An 8,076-nucleotide genomic window follows, 5' to 3' on the forward strand; every position below is an offset into this window, starting at 1 on the left:
CATCGTCCTCATTGACAAGTATTCTAAATGGCCAGAGGTGGAAGAGCGAGAGAATGTGGATACAGAAGCAGAGGTGAACTTCCTGCGCAACATGTTTGTCAGGGAAGGAATTCCTAGAATCATCACGTGCGACAATGGACCGCAGTTCATCTCAGCCATATGGGAGGCGTTCACATCGAGGAAAGGCATAGAGATCAAACACACACCCATTTATCACTCATCGGGTAATGGAAAAGTCGAACGATTTAACCGGGTGATTATGGGCACCATTCAAGCGGCAATCAACGATGGACTGGAGTGGGAGAGAGAGCTCACGAAGATGATATGGGCCTACCGCATCACCCAGGGGACCACCGGGTACAGTCCCTTCAAGGTATTGAGAGGGAGACAGGCCTTCACTAAGGACAACATGGCATGGAGGAAATTGGTAGTGCAAAGCAAATGGTCACAGGCGGTGGTCAGAAAGAACCTGGAGAAAGCGCAGGAGGTATACACAGAACACTTCAATAAAAGACACAATGTGCAAGGAGTGGAACTGGAGAAAGGCGATTGGGTGAGGGTGAAATCAGCCATTCTTAAAAGGAAAGGGGAGAGCAAGTTCTCACCACCCCTCTGGGTGGTTGAACCGTATGCCAGATCTGCCCTGCTCAGTGATGGGAAGGTGTGGTCGCAGGACAGAATGGCAAGATGCAGCAAGATCCTGAAGTGGGGAGAAGAGACGGAAGACAGTACAGAGTATGTGGAAGAAAGAGAAGACGGAAGTATCAGAGCGAGCAGAGAGAAGGTCGTAGAAGGGACGCAGCAAGTGATAGGAGGGAACGATGAAGGTGTGGAAGGAAGCAGAGTAGAGAAAGAAGGAAGAGACAGGAGCAAAGACAGATCGGATGAGGTTAAGGTGGAAATGGGCACAGAAGGTGCGAGCGAGACGAGTGAAGGGATTGAACAGAGCAGAGAAGGAAGATTCGGAGTGACAAAGACGAGAGCAGGAAAAACAGTAAAGGTTCCGGCGAGATTCAAGGACTTTGATATGAAATGCAAGTAAGGACTAGTATTTGTGGGTCGTTGCATAAAGGAGGGAGATATGTGGTGACGGTCTAGCGTTCCGTGTCCCGGAACCGGATGGGCGGGACAGGAAGCAGAAGGTGGCCATTTTAGATAGTTGCAACGACCGCGAAGGGGAGAGCAAGTGTTTCCCGGCTCTGCGGAATAAAGAGAAGTTAACCCATAACCTAATCTCCGTGTGGGGATTTTGGCATTTCTACAACACTCTTACCTTGCTGCCGGTCCCGGTCCGCGCCACCTCTGGGATCTGCTCCTCACACGTAACAGGCTCACAGCGCCCCTGGCCTATCCGGGCGCCCTGGGCACAGGTACCTTCTCGCCCGCAGCACGCCATTAGGGCTCCTAATGGGCATGCGCAATGTCGCAAAAACACAAGGGTAAAAATTCACCCTCCGTCCCCACTCATGCCCACTTGTGTTGCCGCCTGTACAATCATGTCAATCAATCAACATGATGCCAGACCGCCAGGCAGGGCGGTCTGACGTCATGTTGATTCATTGACATGATTGTCACAGTGTTAACTTAAAAACGCTGAGGGAGCTGCGGGCGGCTTCGGGCAGGGGGGGCTACGCCCCCACGCCAATGGACGAACACCGCCTGATCACAATGCCTTAGACCTGAACAGCGCGGGTGGGCCGAGACGCGCACAGGACTCCTGTGACAGTCTAAAGGCAGATCAGCTGCCTGGCACCATCCGGGCACAGGGTCAGGTGAGTGCAACAGCAACAATAAATGAATTTCATTCCTCAAATAGTCATTATGATAATTGTAAAAAGTAATTTCCAAGTCGGCCAAATATGAAAGTGGTTTACTGCTATCAAACTGTATTGGTACTCATTCGCTTCCTAATTGACACCTGGGAGACAGACGGCTTTCATATTGAAGCATGATCTGGGCCCAGGACATAGAGAGGTGACCAGTTGCTATGGAAACCGGCCTGGGCCCAGCGAAGTTGTTTTGTGTGTTCCTGGTGTCAGTAACATTGAGCTTTATCCCGGTCCAGCAAGCACTCGGCGCTTTACAGCCCTGTGATTTTAGACACACAGGCTCGCCTTCACTCTTATCAACGCTCAGCCCAGTGCAGATGAATTGGGACAAAACGTTTTCTGGGTGACATGTTTTCCTTTAACAATTAGCGTCACCTCAATCCAAAGCACTAGTTACATTACATAGGCCCAGACTCACATTTTTTTCCCAACAATATATTAAATTGGAAAGGAACCTGGACTGCAAACAGTGACAGGCTGCAAAACTACCTGATCAGGGAGGAAAGGTAAGAGGCACAATTTAACAAATACTTTAATTCTCCTATCTGTAGGTCAAGCACGCATAACCAAATCCCTTAAAGAACCCTTCTGGTTCTTACAAAGCAAACAACTCTATAGGTGCAATGCTTCTGGGATCTGGCGTCTGACCTAGCAGTCCTGAGTGACAAAAGCATCACAGCTACATGCCAGCATCTACTGTTCTGGAGACTTGACGCGAGCTCAGTGATGCAGCAGGCACCATTAGCTTGAGGGACAGTCCGGCCCCCAAAGAGCCACATTCAAGGCCTGCCTGAGGTATATCTGGCTACTAGTGACTGCTGCCTGTACCAAAGATCTAGCCATTTGAAACAGTTTAAAGCCTTAGCAATATAGTGAGTAATCCTATATTCATTACAATAAAAATCACGTTAGAAATGCAAAACCCGTTAGTGGCCTTCCATTACAGGGAATTTACAGCATTTTCTAAATCTTTTGTAAGTCTTCTCACTGCTCAGAAGTGGGTAGTCACAGACATTTATCTCTTTACATGGACTTTATTCCTCTGTTACATTTGTGAGAAACTGTTACTCAAGGTGTCACACATTTGGAATTACAATTTCACTTATAAATGCAATTATTCCTTGGAAACATCACACATAAACAATCTTAAAACTTGGCAGCTGGGTGTAATTTCTGTTATTTATGTTTCCCTCATCTTTTTTGCTTGTTTTTTCTTGTGTGAAAGTGTCACTCATAGTCGTTGAATGTCACTCATAATTAAAATGAAATTCTGAAAATGTCACACATAACCAGTCTGAAACCTTGGCAGCTATGTTGATCATTTGCCTGATTGCATGAATAAGTAATTGCGTTTGATCACATATGTCTCCAAACAGCCTTAGCCCGCTATTTCCGGTAGCTAATAACTTCTGTACATTAACACACGGCATTTCGAAGGCTATGAATTGGAAACGACTGCCCATTTTATAAATAGCAGTGTCATTTTTTGCTACATTTTTATTAGTGCATGTCATTCTGGCGCCACCATTTGTCCACTACTGATATTACATGCATGCAAACCAGATACAATGGCATGTCAATGCTTCTTTCTTTTTATGTTAATTCTTCTGCTTGGCTGAGAAAGGCTCTGTTGCAGTGCCTTCCAAACTTTTTAGGACCAAGACCTAATTTTTATAGAGGGAAACTTTCTCGACCCACCTGCCTTAAACAGGCCTCAGGTTTGGCGAACTTCCAGGTAGCTAATGTTTTTTGTTGTGGTTACACACATTTGCACATTTGCATAGACAATACAGTTTTACTGCTAAGAACTAAGCTGCACATAAATGATACTGTGTGGAAACCTGGGGCCTTATTTATGAAGGCCTTGCGCCACCGGTGCGTCACTTTTTCCCATGTTAAAAGTGACGCACCGGCGGCGCAAGACCTTCATAAATAAGGCCCCTGGCTTGCATGAATATTTATCCTTTGTGCAACGCCAAGTAAAGTGTCTTGATTTTTTAAAATATTATTAATATCTTTCTTTTCATCTCACTTTAGAAAAAAAATTGCCTAATTTTTGATTTGTTAACTGCTGAGTGTGTACAGGTGATTTACAGTTGTTTACTTTTTGTTGCTGTGTGTTAAAAAAATTACATCCTTACACATTTATGAAATAATCCTGCAGCATAGCAAGTCACCTTGCTGGGTGATCAGGAAAGGGCAGGAATGCACCGGGCATAACAATATATGTCACATTCCTGTCACTTTCCAGTGCTGCGCACAATGTGCTGCCTGGTGCAGAATGCTGCACACATTGAAAGAGGAGCTAACTAGGAGCAATAAAGATATTTCTCTTTGTTATGCCTCACCTGGGGAGACTTTGCATTTTGCAGAATTCCATGATTTACCAGTCATGTTAAATCTGGGAATGCACTGATGAATGGATGAATGCGTAGAACACACATGCTCCACCCATAAAACGCCTTTCCAGAGCAGAGTAACACCTTCAACGCTATTGACGGAACCGTTCCGTCATGCCCCTCGGGTGGGCTGTGCTCATGGCGGAATGGTTCCATCACGGCCCGCTCGCCGTGCCAGAGCGGGGCGGATTTCGCTCCTGCGCGGCGGGTTTCATTAAGCGGGCGGGGCCATGACGGAACCGTTCCGTCACAAGCACAGCCCACCCGCGAGCCGTGACGGAACGTTCTGTCACCTGCGCAGGTGAGCCGCGCGCCCCCCGTGACCGTTAGCGCTGCGGCGAAATAGCCGCTGCAGCGAAGATGTTAATGCAATGATTTGCACTGTGCTGCGATACTCCAGATTTATCAACACATGCAGGGCCTTGCAAGGTGGCTTGCATGGCTTGGTAAATCTGATTTAGGTTTTGAGTCGCCACTGAGTCCCCTTTGATTGTCACCAGGGCTATGCAAAACCTACATAAATATGCCCCTCTGTATCCCAGCAAGATTCACAGTTCTTTGCCTTCAAAGTGAGGTAAGTCTGTAAACACCAATTCCCATGTTAAGCAGCAATTGTCAGAAGACATGGCCTGACATTTGACCTCTGTTGATGAAGTGCAGCAAACTTGACAAGATAAAGACAGAATTTAAAGGCATCTTTATTTATTGCTTGGACTTTCGCGATCTACCAAAAATTGGATAAAGTACCAATTTATTTATGATATATAAAGAATACATCGAAATGAGTGACTGCGTGTCGCAAGGAGCTGGAAGCGCGACTCAAGAGGAAGAAGCGTGTCGCCGTCGCTGCTGCTGCCGTTGCATCGTAAATGTTGGTGCTGTAGCTGTCGTATTGCCCCGCATCGACAGAAGCGTCTCGCAATGAAGAGGAAGCGTGTCGTCATCGCTGCTGCTGCTGTGGCATCTTGAATGTCGGCAATGTAGCTGTCGTATTGCACCTCAACGAGAGAAGTGTCTTGCAATGAGGAAGAAGCGTGTTAGCGACTCTGCTTCTGCCGTCGCATCGTGAATGTCAGCGCTGTAGCTGTCGTATTGCACCGCATCAAGGAAAGCGCCTCTCATCCATAGAGAAACGCGCTGCCGTCTGAGCTGCTGCCATCACATCTTGGATGTCGCCTCTGTAGTTGTCGGATCGTGTGAAAGCCTCTCGCAACGTCGGAGAAGAGTGGCGCAGCCGAGGCTGTTGCCGTCGCATCGCTGAATAAGGGTGTCGAATTGAGACTTCTCACATCATCGGAAAAGCGTGCCACATCTGGAAGATCTTCACGTATTTATTTCTTTACACCAGAACTTTGCCACATTTCCATCGCTGCAACATTGCTTGTTGTGGAAGAGCAACGCATCGTTAGGCACATTGATGTAAAGTGTCGCATCTTAAGAACTGAACTGAACTAAGCTAAAACTACCATTTTTAAGTATAGAATTGTGGATTTTTGTCGTTTGTCATCTTGTATTGAGTATATATAAACAATACTTATTTTTGATATAAACCTTGTGTGGTGTCCATCTGTAGTATGGTCACTGGGTTACTGTATGTGGTCACAAATGCTTTACACACTGCCTCTGAGATAAGCCTGTCTGCTTGTGCCAAGCTACCAAGGGGTTGAGCAGGGGTTATTTTAGGAGTGTACCCCCTTACCCTGACTAGAGGCAAGGGTCCCTATTTGTCACAAGTACCTAACTGTGCCAACTAGAGACCCCCAAATCTAACAGTCTCCAAATAACGTTTTGGTGGCATATTATCAAAAACAACGTTAAAATGATCGCCGCTTTAGCAGCTGGAAACTGCTGCTAAAGCGGAGATAATGGGCTTGATAATATGCCCTTGATAATTCCAATGGAAGCCCATGTTCTGGTGTGAACCTGGGCTTCTATGGAAATTCTCAAGGGCATATTATCAAGCCCATTATCGCCGCTTTAGCGACAGTTTCCTGCAGCTAAATCGGCTACAATATTTACACCATTCTTGATAATATGCCCCATAGATCCTTCATGCTCACTCACCACAGTTCTCTCATTGATGGAAGAAAGTGATGCAGATAAGCTGCATGCTAACCCTTCCACAGCCCTGCAGCCAATGAATAACAGACTAATGCTTCTTCAATCAATCCCAGCTCACTACAATTTCCCACTACTAAAAGAACGTGTTTCCTCCTAGATGGCTGCGAGGGTCTGCAAGCACTACCTCAGTTCTCTGTAACTCTGTGACATTTTCCTTGCAAGACTTTTTCCTTTTTTCTGCATATGAATGTCTGTTGCTGTAGTATTTAAGGAGAGACACCATTTTAGAAAAGCTGGTTAATTCAGGTTAATAAATGAGCCATTCAACAAGAGGCAACGTCAATCTGTGCTCAATAGGACCAGTGTATTTTGTTTTAAACAACAGGCAATGGGGGTCTCCTCAGGCAAACATTTTGTGTTCGGGAAATAATTCTCCAGTATGCCATTCCCAAATCCTCAGCCAGAGATCTAAGCCTATGCCTGTCCTATCTCTTAGGTGTGGAATTATCCACCACAAATATGTCGAAATCTCTATTCAGCAGTCTCTGTGAATGTGTAGCTGATGTGGAGCATAGGGGGAGGGGGGGCGGTTGGAAAATCATGAGTTTCCACTACAAAATGGAAAAAAATAAGAAAGGTTTAGGGGACATGTAAATTCTGAAACACACTTAAAAAAAGATTATGACAATTGCTTTTCATCAAGGTTACACCTACATCTAATGCAGTGGTAGTCCTGATAAATAGGCTTACATCCAGCCAAGCCTTAGAGTAAGCCATTTACACATTTACAACACAAATCAGACACGAGCAATAAAGGGTACTGCAATGCGTTCTCATAAAAATACTTTGGGGCTCCATACAATATTTTTATATATATTATATTTTTATTATTACACATGTTCAACCAATGGACGTCATTAACTTTACCAACAAGTATAACAATGGAATACACATTATGCAAGAAGGCATCAATCATATTCAACACACCTGCCATTGCAAGGGGGTGAAGTCAGGGCTCTGCCACCGCCTTTAAGAGCTGAAACACCCTGTGACTCGATACCGCTGATGTGCCGTCTCCTCCCCCTTCAAGAGTACACCTCGCCAGATGCAGGACTGATGAGGAGTGTTCCAGACTGTTGACTCAAGAAATGCCACCTCATTTTTCCCTCAAACTCATGACTCACTAGTTACAGGAACAATGAGGAGGCCCCCATCCCAACATTAGCGAGAAGATCATGCTATGTAAATGTGTATTTTTATTTCTCCAACCCTTACAGCTTCTACTTTTACTAAAATGTAATCTAAAGTGAATCTGCAACTTGTATATATATAACTCCAACCACTGGTATTTTGTAGTAGACTTTTGTACTTTCTACCATTCTTATGTGATTTTAGAGCTTACCTGTTTGTATCTTTCCTCGAGTGAATTTGCAACTTGTATACATGTAACTCTAACCACTAGTATCTGTAGTAGACTTTTGTGGATTTAGAGTTTTTCTGTTTGTATATTTTAAGTAACTCATGTACTCTGAAATCCTTATGAAATGTAACTGGTCTTTTTGCAAAGCGCTCTGACACCTTCAGGTAAAATCGCATTTTATAAAATAAAATCTATTTATATAAAAACCAAAGTATGTCTGTCTGTTTGTCCTTTATTCATTACTACACCATTCATCCGATCGGCATGAAACTTTGGGAAGTTGTTGAGTACACTTCCGCGAAGGTTTCATGGAAAAACAAATGTGTTAAAAGTTGTTGAGTACACTCCCGCGAAGGTTTCTGGCAAA

Source organism: Lissotriton vulgaris, chromosome 10 (assembly GCF_964263255.1).
Source record: "Lissotriton vulgaris chromosome 10, aLisVul1.2, whole genome shotgun sequence".
Classification (NCBI taxonomy): Eukaryota; Metazoa; Chordata; class Amphibia; order Caudata; family Salamandridae; genus Lissotriton; species Lissotriton vulgaris.